The sequence below is a fragment of the Salmo salar genome, chromosome ssa23 (genome assembly GCF_905237065.1).
Source record: "Salmo salar chromosome ssa23, Ssal_v3.1, whole genome shotgun sequence".
Taxonomy (NCBI): Eukaryota; Metazoa; Chordata; class Actinopteri; order Salmoniformes; family Salmonidae; genus Salmo; species Salmo salar.
Genome location: NC_059464.1, coordinates 28,518,542 through 28,534,562, shown reverse-complemented (window position 1 = coordinate 28,534,562; position 16,021 = coordinate 28,518,542). Strand labels below are relative to the sequence as shown.

Below are 16,021 nucleotides of genomic sequence, written 5' to 3'. Positions count from 1 at the left end.
CTTTTTATTGCCTTACCTCCCTTATCCTACCTCATTTGCACACACTGTATATAGACTTTTTATATTGTATTATTGACTGTATGTATGTTTATTCCATGTGTAACTCTGTGTTGTTTGTGTCGCACTGCTTTGCTTTATCTTGGCCAGGTCGCAATTGTAAATGAGAACATGTTCTCAACTAGAGTACCTGGTTAAATAAAGGTGACATAAATTATTTTAATTTTTTTAAATATGAAGTATGTGCACGTTCAACTTGGCCTATGTACTTGCAACTAGCTACCCCAATTGTTTAGACACTTCAATAACCCCGGCATGCATTGCATGTCCAACATGGAGCAACTAACTTATACGGAGCTTATAAGGTAAATCCATTTATAATATTGATGTAAACTAACCATGATCATGTTTATAAAACATGGCACACACATCAGTTCCCCTACTATAGTCCATAAACGTAAACTAGCAACATACACTAAGCTAGAGACTTGTGTTTTCAACATGTCTAATGACGTTTGGCTAGCTAGCTGGCCAGGTATCTCGGTAAGCTAACGTTAGCTACGTTAACTTCAAGACCAAATATAGTTGGCAGCTAGTCTGTCACTTTTCTTTGCAAGCGACCTATTCACATCCCGTTTGTCTTCGAGGAGTCCAATATTAGCTCGCAAATTCAACAGCTAACGCTATGAAAACATTGAGAAATGTTTAACTAGTTAGCTAACGTTATTACCTGGCTAGCATCAACTAGCTAACGGTAGGTAGGTAGGTAACTTAAAGCTAATCAGGTTCGGTTGCACCTTTCTTGGCTTTGCTAGTTATAGATCTCTCATTCTCATTTAAAGCCTAAGAAGCGGTAGATCTGTTCTAAACTCAGCAAGGACCCTGTCTTTCAAAGATAATTCGTAAAAATCCAAATAACTTAACAGATCTTCATTGTAAAGGGTTTAAACACTGTTTCCCATGTTTGTTCAATGAACCATAAACAATTAATGAACATGCACCCGTGGAAAGGTCTTAAAGACACTAACAGCTTACAGATGGTAGGCAATTAAGGTCACAGTTATTAACACTTATGACACTAAAGAGGCCTTTCTACTGACTCTGAAAAACACCAAACGAAAGATGCCCAGGGTCCCTGCTCATCTGCGTGAACGTGCCTTAGGCATGAGGACTGCATATGTGGCCAGGGCAATAAATTGCAATGTCCGTACTGTGAGACGCTTAAGACAGCGCTACAGGGAGACAAGACGGACAGCTGATCGTCCTCGCAGTGGCAGACCATGTGTAACAACACATGCACAGGATCGGTACATCCGAACATCACACCTGCGGGACTGGTACATTTTTACATTTACATTTTAGTCATTTAGCAGACGCTCTTATCCAGAGCGACTTACAGTAGTGAATGCATACATTTCATGCATTTTTTTTGTACTGGCCCCCCATGGGAATCGAACCCACAACCCTGGCGTTGCACACACCATGCTGGCGTTGCAAACACCATGCTCTACCAACTGAGCCACAGGGAAGACTAGGATGGCAACAACTGCCCGAGTTACACCAGGAACGCACAATCCCTCCATCAGTGCTCAGACTGTCTGCAATAGGGCTAGGACCATTCCCCCAGAAATGTCCGGGAACTTGCAGGTGCCTTGGTGGAAGAGTGGGGTAACATCTCACAGAAAGAACTGGCAAATCTGGTGCAGTCCATGAGGAGGAGATGCACTGCAGTACTTAATGCAGCTGGTGGCCACACCAGATACTGACCGTTACCCCCCTTTGTTCAGGGACACATTATTCCATTTCAGTCACATGTCTGTGGAACTTGTTCAGTTTGTCTCATTTGTTGAATCTTATGTTTATAAGTTTATTGAATCAAATATTTACACATGTTAAGTTTGCTGAACATAAACACAGTTGACAGTGAGAGGATGTTTCTTTTTTCTGCTGAGTTTGTGCTCTATTTCTATGCTTTCCATTCGTATGTTCACTTCTGGTTTTGTACACCAGCTGAAAATACAGTTTTGTTATGGAAAATATATTTCACAGCGGTTTAGATGGTACAATGATTCTCTACACTATATGTGCTTGTTTTGTCACATAAACTGAAATTAGGTGAACTATTAGAATTTTAGCAACCAGGAAATAGCGGAGAGATTTCTGCATAGTGCATCTTTAAAAGTTTGTTAAATTAGTTTTTCAGTTATAGCCAGCTCATTAATGTTTTAATTTGCTACTCAGTTAAGTCTGAATAGGGAAACGTATTGCTCGGTAGGTAGCCAGCTAGCTGAAATGTTTCTTTCATTCAAGAATGTACACTATACACAAAAGTATGTGGACACCCCTTTAAATTCCTGGATTCAGCTATTTTAGCCACGACTTTGTGGCAACAGTTTGGGGAAGGCCCTTTCCTGTTTCAGCATGACAATGCCTCCGTGCACAAAACGAGGTCCATACAGAAATGGTTTGTCGAGATCGGTGTGGAAGAACTGGCCTGCACAGAGCTCTGACCTCAACCCCATCAAACACTTTTGGAATGAATTGGAACACAGAGACTGCAAGCCAGGCCTAATCGCCCTGAGTGGCTGAATGGAAGCAAGTCCCGACAGCAATGTTCCAACATCTAGTGGAAAGCCTTTCCAGAAGAGTGGAGACTGTTATAGCAGCAAAGGGGGGGGACCAACTCCATATTAATGCCCATGATTTTGGAATGAGATGTTCGACGAGCAGGTGAATCGCCTATAAATAATTTAAAAAAAATGGAAATATGGCCATATCGACAAGCCCTACTTGGATGTGGGAAAAGTGTCGCCAAACTAGCGCAAGTAGGCAAATATATCGCAAGGAGGGATATGTTATAAGACTAGACCCGAGTTCCACTCAGATCTAGAAACTCTGGGCTAGAATACCATAGCAGCCTATACCAGGGTTTCTTAAACTATGGGTTGGGACCAAAAGTGGGCCCTGGGCATGTGAGAGGTGGGTCGCGAGTTATGAGAATAGATCTTCTTAATTTGGGTTTTTGGAGGACGATTTGGGTCATGGGAGGATGGTCAATTTCACTTTTGAGTCTCGAGCTGAAGGTTTTAAGAATCCCTGGTCTATACTAAAGTGTTGTATGTTGATATTCCCTAGCTATGCCAGTAACTTTTTATTTTCTGGGTGGGGTGGCGGAGTACTTCTGAACTTAGCCCACGGCTGACCTTTCTCTAGGGATTGGTCAAAGATGTCCATTATGATTCACTCACTATTGTCTTTGAGAACAAGTGTTCATAGGTTCTTCTGGGGTTGTAGTGTATTTTGTAGTCATCTATGTTGGAATGATGGTGGTATAATTTTGTTGATGGGCATAACTTTGATACTTATCTAAATGTTTTATTAAAGGAGAATTGAGCTTTTTTACATCAAATCTCTGTTTGATGTAAAGGGAATGTTGTAGATTCTGTAGCATGCCATTTACATCAAAAATAGAGATTTGGTTGTAAAAAAATAAAGCTACATTTTCTTTTAATAAAGTTGGCAACCTGAGAGACAAGTTCACTTTAGTGATGTGCGGATGCCACCTCCAGCTGAGGGTAAAAAGGATATCGGGGAGGGAGAAGAGGTGGAGGTGAGAACTGGCTCTCTATCGTCTTAGATTTAACAGACACTTTTTCTTCAGAATATCTTATTTAGAATGATCTTTTTCTCTTTCCACCAGATCTTCTCCCGGGCCAATGAGCAGGAGCCATGTGGCTGGTGGCTTGCCAAATTGCGCATGATGAAGGGAGATGTGAGTAGTTATCTGTGGTTACAATTTCACTGGTCCCAGAATGTCATTTGCGAAAGGATGTTTCTGCAACGTTTATCCTGTGATTTCCTCATCCTGATATTACGTTTGTCAGTTTCATGCAACACAAATGTAACCTGTGTTGTGTTTACTGTGTAGTTCTATGTGATCGAGTATGCTGCCTGTGACGCCACGTACAATGAAATAGTCACCTTTGAACGTCTCCGGCCTGTGAATGTCAACAAGGTGGTGTCAAAGAGCTCCTTCTTCAAATGCACAGTCCCAGTTCCTACGATCTGAAAGCAGCGTATGTACCTTTTATTTAAAAGTAGTTTCTGATTGGGATATAGGCTAGTAATTTGTTGGTTTTTATTTACATGCATTAGAGTTCAGAATTTGATTATAGTTTATTTTACTTTAGGTGCGAAAGTGACCGAGCTTGTCGGATTGTCTACTGTCCAGAAACAAGTAACTTGGTCGTACTGTTAAGTCCATATACAGTATCTCACAAAAGTGAGTACACCCTTCACATTTTTGTAAATATGAGTATATCTTTTCATGTGACAACACTGAAGAAATGACACTTTGCTACAATGTAAAGTAGTGAGTGTATAGCTTGTATAACAGTGTAAATTTGCTGTCCCCTCAAATTAACTCAACACACAGCCATTAATGTCTAAACCGCTGGCAACAAAACTGAGTACACCCCTAAGTGAAAATATCCTATTAGGCCCAAAGTGTCAATATTTTGTGTGGCCACCATCATTTTCCAGCACTGCCTTAACCCTCTTGGGCATGGAGTTCACCAGAGCTTCACAGGTTGCCACTGGAGTCCTCTTCCACTCCTCCATGACGACATCACAGAGCTGGTGGATGTTAGAGACCTTGCACTCCTCCACCTTCCATTTGAGGATGCCCCACTGATGCTCAATAGGGTTTAGGTCTGGAGACATGCTTGGCCAGTCCATCACCTTTACCCTCAGCTTCTTTAGCAAGGCAGTGGTCGTCTTGGAGGTGTGTTTGGGGTCGTTATCATGTTGGAATATTGCCCTGTGGCCCAGTCTCTGAAGGGAGGGGGATCATGCTCTGCTTCAGTATGTCACAGTACATGTTGGCATGGTTCCCTCAATGAACTGTAGCTCCCCAGTGCCGGCAGCACTCATGCAGCCCCAGACCATGACACTCCCACCACCATGCTTGACTGTAGGCAAGACACACTTGTCTTTGTACTCCTCACCTGGTTGCCGCCACACACGCTTGACACCATCTGAACCAAATAAGTTTCTTGGTCTCATCAGACCACAGGACATGGTTCCAGTAATCAATGTCCTTAGTCTGCTTGTCTTCAGCAAACTGTTTGCGGGCTTTCTTGTGCATCATCTTTAGAAGAGGCTTCCTTCTGGGACGACAGCCATGCAGACCAATTTGAAGCAGTGTGCGGCGTATGGTCTGAGCACTGACAGGCTGAACCCCCACCCCTTCAACCTCTGCAGCAATGCTGGCAGCACTCATACGTCTATTTCCCAAAGACAACCTCTGGATATGACGCTGAGCACGTGCACTCAACTTCTTTGGTCGACCATGGCGAGGCCTGTTCTGAGTGGAACCTGTCCTGTTAAACCGCTGTATGGTCTTGGCCACCGTGCTGCAGCTCAGTTTCAGGGTCTTGGCAATCTTCTTATAGCCCAGGCCATCTTTATGTAGAGCAACAATTCTTTTTTTCAGATCCTCAGAGTTCTTTGCCATGAGGTGCCATGTTGAACTTCCAGTGACCAGCCAGTATGAGGGAGTGTGAGAGCGATTACACCAAATTTAACACACCTGCTCCCCATTCACACCTGAGACCTTGTAAGACTAACGAGTCACATGACACCGGGGAGGGAAAATGGCTAATTGGGCCCAATTTGGACATTTTCACTTAGGGGTGTACTCACTTTTGTTGCCAGCGGTTTAGACATTAATGGCTGCGTGTTGAGTTATTTTGAGGGGACAGCAAATTTACACTGTTATACAAGCTGTACACTCACTACTTTACATTGTAGCAAAGTGTCATTTCTTCAGTGTTGTCACATGAAAAGATATACTCAAATATTTACAAAAATGTGAGGGGTGTACTCACTTTTGTGAGATACTGTAAGTCTGTCTGCCACTCCTCCTTCAGTACCAGCAGTTTTGTGTAGAATAAGGAATGTCTAGACAATTTTTTTATGTTTATATTCTTGTTTCCCTGCAGTCTATAAATGAAGCCACAGTTAAGCGAGTGTCTTTGCTCAGTGACATGCACTTGAGGAGCATTCGCACTAAGCTCATGCTCCTGTCTCGAAATGAGGAGGCCACTAAACAACTGTAGGTAAGGATGATTATCACAACTGCATCCTTGCAGAAATAGTTTAAACAGGATTGTCATAAAGAGACATCTCAATCATGCACATGATCTCTTCTCTCTCTAGAGTACAAAGCAACTGGCATCCGCTTTCCAAGAGGAGTTTACAGTCAGGGTGGACCTCATGGGCCTTGCCATTGGAAGCCATGGCAGCAACATTCAACAAGCCAGTCCCTGGAATCACTGCTATTGAGCTGGATGAAGGGAGTGGGACGTTCATAATTTATGGAGAGATGTGCTGATGCTTTTGATATGAGACCTTGTTATGAGTGAGCAATAGACAGTGTATGTACCGCCAAGACATTTGTTTCTTAATAAAGCTAATATATTCTTCTTCAAAGAATGAGGAGGCGGTTAAGAAGGCAAGGAATTATCTGGAGTTTCTCGAAGATTCTGTTCAGATCCCAAGGAAGTTGGTCGGTATGTATCAAGTAGGAGTTGATACTTCCATAAAGAAAGACATTTGTGAGTATGTGCGCTTTGTGGCTGTGCACACAAGTGCCTTATGGCTTCTTATTTTTTTCTTCAGGCAAGGTAATTGGCAAGAATGGAAAAGTCATTCAGGAGATCATTGACAAGTCTGGGGTGGTGAGAGTAAGGATTGAGGGGGACAAGGACAACATACAGCCACGTCAAGAAGTAAGCCCTTACTTTTTTTTACTACTTTCCAGCTCACTTAGTAGACCAAGTGATCAGTATTGTCACGGAAACACTCTTCACCCATAATAACATCATTTTATTTGTGATGTGCTGACACAGGGAATGGTCCCGTTTACCTTTGTCGGCACCAAGGAGAACATTGGGAATGCCCAGGTGCTTCTGGAGTACCACATCGCCTACCTGAACGTAAGCATTAATCTATAGTAACAAACGCCTAATGGTCTCAGTCAGGGCTGTAGGCCCTTTTTATAGTCTGTGTGGGATGAGTTTGCCTGTTGCTGTCTGCAGGAGGTAGAGCTACTGCGTATGGAGAGACTGCAGATAGATGAGCAGCTTGAAGCTGATTGGGATGGGCCAAAGGCCTTCATCTGGCAACTCAGCAGACAAGGACAAGAGCTACACCACGGACGACAGTGTGGCTGCTACCTCTGTGCACACCAGCCGCTCCTACACTGGCAGAGGCCGCGGACGCAGAGGCCCCAACTACACCTCCGGCTATGGTGAGCATCATGTTCACAATGATACTGAACAGACATTTTGTAGATTCTCCCAAGCCATTTTTCAACACCTATCAGCAGGGGTTTAAAGTACTTCAGTAAAAATACTTTAAAGTACTACTAAGGTACTATTTCACTACATTCCTGAAGAAAATATTGTACTTTTTACTTTTAACACCCAAAAGTACATGTTACATTTTGAATGCTTAGCAGGACAGGAAAATGGTCCAATTCAGACTCTTATCAAGAGAACCTCCCTGGTCATCTCTACTGCCTCTGATCTGGCGGACTCACTAAACACAAATGTTTCATTTGTGAAGAAGTGTTAGCCCCTGGCTATCCATAAATATAAAAAAAACAAGATGGTGCCGTCTGGTTTGCTTGATATAAGGAATTTGAAAATTATACATTTACTTTTGATACTTAAGATTTTCAAACCAAAGACTTTTAGACTTTTACTCAAGTAGTGTTTTACTGGGTGACTCAATTTTACTTGAGTCATTTTCTTTTAAGGTATCTTTACTCAACTATGACAATTGGGTACACCACAGCCTATTGGGTGGACAATTGAAAGTTGCAAGACACAATCTAGGGAAGGTAATATTGATATTGGAACATAATGCTATAGCCCAACAGAAAGTTATCAGCCATGTGGTATTAAAAAGATATGTTTGACTTTCAGGCACAAACTCTGAGCAATCCAATGACTCTGAGACTGACTCGGAGTGGAAGGATGAGCTGAGTGACTGGTCCCTGGCGGGAGAGGAACCTGAGAGGTACCCAGCCACAGAGAGACAGCAGGAGGAGAGTTGGTCAAGGGAGGGGGAGAGGGCCCAGTGGCAGGGGCCGAGGAGCCTCCAACACCGGTACGGCTGCAGACACAATTGATGGGTCATGCACATGCTGATGACATTAAACATGATTTGCATTATCCCCTATGTTTATCATGATCATGTGAATAGGTCTATGAATTGTTAACTTTGCAGCTCTAAAGGATCATGACGGCAACCCATACAGTGTGCTTGACAACACGGCGATCGACCAGACGGCCGACTCCAACCTCAACACAAACTGCCGCCTCCTCTCCCGCCGGACTGATGAGCCATTGATGGCATGAGTGAATCGGACAAAGCTTCCCTCAGTGAGAATGGCCTTGGTAAGTCCTGCATCACCATGTCCTCGCAGTGATGACCTGATTTTAAGGATGGTCATCAACAGCATTTAAACATTTGTGTTGTGACTTTTACCATCTCAATCAGTACCATCCACAAACTTCTTCAATCCCTCTGGATAGAAGTGTCTGAGTAAAAGTAACAAGCCCTGGGAGCCAATCGGCTTCAACAACAAACATACTCCCATAAGCATTAGAAAATACAATTATTTCATGTTACAGAAGACGGTGGACAATTCAGTGACCAAAAAGGATAGAATTACATTTACATTTACATTTTAGTCATTTAGCAGACGCTCTTATCCAGAGCGACTTACATTAGTGAATGCATACATTTCATTAAAAAAAAATTCCGTACTGGTCCCCCGTGGGAATCGAACCCACAACCCTGGCGTTGCAAACACCATGCTCTACCAACTGAGCCACACGATCCCAAGTCCATCCTCATGAAATTCACTCACCGAGGGCTCTGCACAAACTCTTTCCCCACATAGATGACTCAAAAGCTAAACCACAGCGGCATAAACGTAGCAGTAGACGCTCTGTCCGCCCACCAGAGGAAAGGTAACTTGTGGTGAACGGGCCTGTAGTTTGTTTACAAAAACCAGCATGACTGAGTGTGATTAACACTTGCCCTGGCTAGCAGTGAAGTCCGTGCTTCAACCAGTAACCATCGATTTACTCTGGGAAGCTAATTTTTCAATTTAAAGCTGAATAGACACCTAGGAAAGGCATGCCACCAAGAAGTCCCATTGTTTTTAAATGTTCCCACTCAAATTCACTAACATGTCCGCTACTTGTTGACTATCAATTAAGGTCTTTTTATTTTTTTTATTTTTATACCGCTTGCCTGTATTTCTCACTTGCATTCCTTGGACTGCTTTCTAGTTATTTTTAACCACATTCTTTCAGTGTTTTATCACAATGTAAGCTTTTTTTCTGATTCAGAGGGGTTGAGTTAAATGCGGAAGACACATTTCAGTTGAATGTATTGTTGTACAACTGACTAGGCATTGTCGTGGACGAATCAGAATTAGTTGGGTAACATAGATAGTTAAGATGTTTTATTAGTATAATATGCTTATTTGAGGTACTTGTCATTAGAAAGTGTCCATTGGACTCTGGTGTCTTTTCAGTTGCATGTCTACCTTAGCTGGGGCTCAGACACTTGGGGCCCAGAGAGAGGTCAGACTTGTCGTCATGGGAATGTGTCTTTACCTATGCTTAAACCATGTGAAGGGATGGCGTGATTACTGGGGAACCAATGACTTGTCTCCACAATGTCTGTGAGCAAGTCACACCCTCCTTTTCCTTATTGTGGGGAGGTTTATGGCAGTGTCTGGGACCATGGTCTCTTAGATCTCACACTTATCCTGTGATAATATATGGCCTAGAGGCTCACTACCTCTAGTGAGCCTGTCCAGGAGTGGGGTCAAGAGGGGGTTTGCTTGAGATGGGAGTATCTAGAGTTGACAATTGATATATGCCATTGGATGAAATTGTGTTTTTGTTCAATACCGTACCAGGGAGGGACAGTTCTAAGGAGACCAGATACTGGGCTATACCATTAATCCTGTTGACATAGCAGTTACTGTTTGATGTGTTTTATGGATATCTGTCATACAAAACGTAACCTTTGTGAACTGTTACTAAGTATCTGTGGTTTGTCAATGTACGTTGAAGGGGCTGTATCGTTGCTATAAAAGATCCCTGTAGCCATTCTGCAATCACCTCATTCAATGATTCATTCGAGAGTGCATTATTGAAGGTCAAGTACTTTTGCAAAAGTATCTTAATTAAGTATTAAAGATGTAGTTAACTCGGACTGGTGTGTTTGTAACTCCTCATTTGGTAATGCAGAAATTAGCCACCACAGCATCCCCCTTTCCCTTTCATTAGCTATGATGATGATGATCTAGTTTAATTCATTACCAATGCAACTGGTTCTAACATTCTTTGTTTTGCAGATCCCGGGCTGATCACAAAGCAGATAGATGAACTAAAAAAGAACTGGTAAGTTTGAAAAAAATCTGACTTCAAGGCCCGTATGTATCAAGTGTCTCAGAGTAAGAGTGCTGATCTAGGATCAGGTCTCTCATCTTGTTCAATGTGATGTAAAATGCAAATCGGTATGCCTAATCTGAGATGCTTGATACATAAAAGCTGGCTGGAAGAAGTGATGGGGAGAAAGAACCATGTCAATTTCTTTCCCTTGGCTTGATGTACTTCAGGGGCATAGTCCATGGAAGCTACAGTATGTTAAATTGCCACTAGGCTGGTTTCAATTTCTAGCATTGTATCAAAACAGTTAGGTTTGTTGTATGCCTTTGGTATATTAAGTCAAGCTTCTGTAACTATTTCTACTTTTCTGTGTCCTGCAGGGGCATGTTGAGTGTATTGCAGAGCACAGCCTCTCCACATCAGCAAAGAAAAGCAATGGCCCCAGCAATGGAAGAGGTGAGGAACTAGGCAGAGCTTCCACAGAAAGGGCTGCCAACGTCTGTTACCAAGGGAACAGTGACTAGCAGCCTGTCCTGAATAGTGTTTTCTAATCTATGGACCCATTAATTGTACTATATTTGTACAATAGTTATTGTACAAGCTTGCCAAAGATGGACATATGGACTTCCATATTCTCTACTGTACTTTTCAGTTCCCTAACCATGGGACACGGGGGGAGATTTAGCACTGAACCGAGACATGAAAAAGCATGTTTCAAGATTATCAGATGTTGTGCCTTGAGAGTAGATTTAACATAGTTGCCTGGCTGTAGTAAAGTTGACAAAGGTGAGAAGAATCCAGTTATCCTAATATTTATTGAGCTTTGGCAGATTTTTTTTTTTTACACTTTTATATACAACCACTTGTAAAGAAAAACTAGGAAATGCAGTTGTAGAGGGAAAAAAACCATTTTGCACTGAATTGGAATTTATTTCCCATAAGAAAAAAGATGGAAACTGGTCTGTCAATGTTCTTGTCCCATTTTTTTATGCTGAACCTGTATGCTGGGATTCTGTTTCTCATGCACCCACCAGAGGCTGGAATGATGGTGGCAGTAACTTGTCTGGAAGGAGCTTTATTTTGTGTATTTAAAAATGTACAGTATTTAAAAAGCTGTTAACACTGAACTGGCGGAACTACCGTGTTTTTATGCAGGTGACAATTTGGACTACTGAGGTCAATTTCCAGATTTTGGTTCGGTAAACTGTTTGTCTGTTTTTTAATGATCATTCAGGTTGTTTGATGTGCAATATGTTTTGTATGCCAGTACTTCTTAAATAAAACCTGAACTTTCATCTAGATCCAAAACCATTTGTTTCTTGTCAGGTCTACCTTTTTGTCCTGAAAATGAGTGAAGTACAGAGCAAGACTAGTCTCTTTTAATATATTATTTATTTCTGCACGGTGAATAAGAAAACCCCCTGGGCCCAACCAAGTACAAAGTGAACTATTGATTTAGTTGTCCAAGTAAATGCTTCGATTCATTTATTTTAGCAGCAAGATTTGGTGATCCACCTGCAAATAGAAAAAAAAACATGCAATTGTGATCCAAATTACATTTTACAAGCTGAATGACTAAATAAAAGTACATATTTGTTTGGAAAGAGTTTTACTAGTTCCTCAACCCTCTGTCGGGTGATTTAGAATCATCAGTTTCATGTGGGCTTCTCTGATCTTGTTAGCTGTGGGACAGGGAACAACAATATGATTCATTAGGCAAATGGTAAACTTTATTGTAGTATCACACACCTAGTGAAATGTACAATACCCGACTTCTAGAAAAGTATGCAACAAGACAGTTACAATTGTACCACATGCGAGTAATGCCATAGTGTCTTGTAGAGCAAGGCTTCCCAAACTCGGTCCTGACTTGGTTGCGCGTTTTGGTTTTTGCCCTAGAAGGACACAGCTGATTCAAATAATCAAAGCTTGATGAGTTGGTTATTTGAATCCATAACATGCAATCGGAGGGCCTGTTGTCCGGACCTCTGGCAGTCTCTATGGGGGTGCCACAGGGTTCAATTCTTGGGCCAACTCTTTTCTCTGTATATATCAATGATGTCGCTCTTGCTGCGGGTGATTCCACCTCTATGCAGACGACACCATTCTGTATACATCTGGCCCTTCTTTGGACACTGTGTTAACAAGCCTCCAAACGCTCGGTCGTGTTGTCGACAAGGGAGCATGGTACATCATTCAGAAACATACACATTCTCTTTTCCATAAAATAGATGTTTGAATATTCAAACTAGTTATCATTAGGAAGGCAGATAAAGCGTTTTTAGCAAAAGCAAATCACTTTTGCTTGTAAAAACACAAAATCATACTCCAGGTACATCCCTTTTGTGATGTAATTGAACGGTTCTAAAGCCACTGCAACCAAATTCCACCCGGTGCGAAACACCTATTCAGGCCAGATTAATTTAATCCCCTCAATGGTCACGTCCCCTTGCTCAGACTATGTATGCATTTAATTGTTTAACCTTTATTTAACTAGGCAAGTCCGTTAAAAACAAATTCTTATTTACAATGACGGCCTAGGGTTGGGGTTAACTGCCTTGTTCTGGGGCAGAACTTTAGCCGAACATCTGCTGTGAGCAATTTGAAATAGAATAGAACATGGTTCTCTCTCTTCCCATTGGAATGGAGCACACTGGAACAACACAATGTGATGTTGAAGGTCCTAATTATTGCCCCTGTCATTTGCGTAATTACAATGTTTTCCAAAGGCAAGGGCAGTATAGAAATTGTACATTGTAGTGGACCTGCAGCAGTCAGTGAAAGTCAGGTTTAATGATGAATCTGTCCTCCACCAGGCAGGCACACTGGCCGGTAGTTTCAATAGGATTTAAAAAGCCAACTGCGTGGAGAAATTAGAGTTTTGCCCCAAAATCATATGGAATTACAGTGCTGGGTGCATGTGGTGAGCCAACACACAAAAAGGCCAGAGAAAGCAGCTATTTCTATTGGTTTTATTAAACCAACCAAGCAATTTAATTCTTTTGTTCAGGGGAGTTCTACTTCATTGATTAACAAAAGCAGGGATATAATTTTTTCAGCTTTTTTGAAAAGCCTGAAATGTCAAGCCTTTTAAAGCAGATTATTCTGCCCCTGTATGGGGAATGGAGCCAGAGTAACCTTTTGTCTACAATTAAATATTCCAGCATAAATATAAAAGAAAATCAGAGATGGGGAAGATTGACTCACAAGAGATTGGAGAGGTAGATCCTCACACTGATAGTGCAAACAGCTTGCTTCTAATTAAATATGCCACAGAGTCTCAAAGCATTTGCTTTCAGCCGCAGAGAGAGGAAGCTGCCTAAGAATGAAGGGGAGAAATATATCACATCATCTGTCTGTCCACAGCCTTCCTCTGGGCATCTAAAAGGTATTTAATTGTTTTGTTTTTGTAGATTTGTTTCCTTTTTTATAGGCAGTATCTAAAGGCAATGCCTTCAGGGATATGCATAAATAGAGACACACAATACAAATAGTGCGATTGTTTATGATTAAAAATCAGATGATTAAGCATTACTGTGGCACTTCAGAGACATGGGGTGTTTATTTTACATTTAAGGACGCATTCTCTCCATGTCTGTGATGCAGGGAGGGGCATCTTCACAGGCATTATAGTCTGAAACGTTGAATTTATAGGTGTTTTTTGGTTTAAGTTTTAGACTTGATATAGTGGTTCATTTAATTGATGTGTGAGGTTCTATATATAGACAATATAGAGTATGTGGTGTCGTATAAAAGACGCATGTTTTTACATAAAGATCGATGTTTGGTGGTTTATTTATAGTCAGGATGACATAGAAGTGACCTCTAATAGACATGTGATGTGGATTCTTCTAAGTATCTGCTCACTTTCTCCTAAGCATTCAAAGAGAGCGTTGGTACTGTAACTTTGATCTGATAACAGCAGTGTTGATAAAAAATGCCTTAATATGATGTTTTCTTCATTAAAAAAAAACATCTCTGCAAACTTGCCACTTTTTGTTCTGCATGCAGATATTTTGCCATGTTTAGGAAACAGTCTTTTGTAAATGTGAGTTTTATTATGGTTTAGTAGACTTGAATCCTATCAGCTTCATCAAGTCAAGGGTTTTTGAAGAGGCAATCACATATAGCAAATTCTGCCATTACAAAAATGTGTAAGCACATATTAAATAATTGTTCATAAATAAGTCAAAGGTAGAATGATTATTTGAAATAAATGTTTTTGTTGTTGAACAGAGCATAGTTGCTGATGACGGCTTACTAAAAGTTTGTCATTGTTAATTGTCTGTTGACAATTTGTTGGCAATGATTTTTTTGGTCAGGTTCATTATGTTACAGGTTTATAACAGTTATGTTAATCATCATACATCATACATTATATGCATATGGAGGATGTCGGTTGACACATTTTTATTTTAGCTTGCTGCAAAAAACCTTTTCAGTATCCTTCAGTTTGTTTGTTTATTATGTATGCATGTGTATGAGAACAAACTCCCAGGCAATGGGGGAATATACACTGAGTGTACAAAACATTAGGAACACCTGCTCTTTCCATGACATAGACTGACCAGGTGAATCACGGTGAAAGCTATGATCCCTTATTGATCTCACTACTTCAATCAGTGTAGATGAAGGGGAGGAGACAGGTTAAAGAAGGATTATTAAGCCTTGACTCAATTAAGAGATGGATTGTGTGTGTGTGCCATTTAGAGGGTGAATGGGCAAGACAAAAGATTTAAGTGCCTTTGAACTTGGCATGGTAGTAAGTGCCAGGTGCACCGGTTTGAGTGTGTCAAGAACTGCAACACTGCTGGGTTTTTCACGGTCAACAGTTTCCTGTGTGTATCAAGAATGGTCCACCACCCAAAGGACATACAGCCAACTTGACACAAGTGTGGGAAGCATTGGAGTCAACATGGGCCAGCATCCCTGTGGTATGCTTTAAACACCTTTTAGTCCATGCCCCGACAAAAATTGAGGCTATTACGAGGGCAAAATGGAGTGCAACTCAATATTAGGAAGGTTCCTAATGTTTTGTACACTCAGTGTATATGGTTCCTTAAGATGTTTTCAGTGGGTGCCTGAAGGATTCCAAGGAATGCAGATTAGGTTAACTTTGTTGTCTCTCAGATCCCCCTACGTGTATATATCATATAAGTAGTGGATAGGGCTGTGGACTGATTATGTGTTTGCATGAGAAACAAACAGGGCACCTTTTCTGTAGTTGAAGTGATTCATTCACGTGTCTGTAACATCCAGACAAAATAGAGGCCCCAACATATGCTCCCTAATCTCGACCCACTTACCCCATACCTGCAATAAGGCCTTATCATAAAATTGGGCAAGTCGTGAGTCTGTTGATTAACCCTGACTGGCCTAATGATTGTGAGTCAGGGTTTCAGCTTGTGAAATATCAAACAACCACTAGTGTCAAATAATAGATGCACTGACAGGCAAGTTGTGCTCTGTCATTTGCGTTTCATGGCGATAATGGGTTCTGAACTGACCAGCTCTGGCTGGTAATGGTGTTGGCTGCAGATTTT

General features: G+C 41.4%; 1 pseudogene across 1 annotated transcript; it reads left to right on the top strand.

The window, feature by feature from the left end:
* Positions 1 to 232: 232 nt before the first annotated feature.
* Positions 233 to 11,789, top strand: LOC106584232 (fragile X mental retardation syndrome-related protein 1 homolog A-like; annotated as a pseudogene). The gene is made up of 13 exons (XR_006761460.1): positions 233 to 362; positions 3,514 to 3,607; positions 3,698 to 3,769; positions 3,926 to 4,073; positions 6,217 to 6,356; positions 6,420 to 6,569; positions 6,679 to 6,788; positions 6,909 to 6,995; positions 7,098 to 7,309; positions 7,989 to 8,172; positions 8,293 to 8,462; positions 10,445 to 10,490; positions 10,859 to 11,789. The product of XR_006761460.1 is annotated as a fragile X mental retardation syndrome-related protein 1 homolog A-like (transcript).
* The last annotated feature ends 4,232 nt before the right edge of the window (positions 11,790 to 16,021 follow it).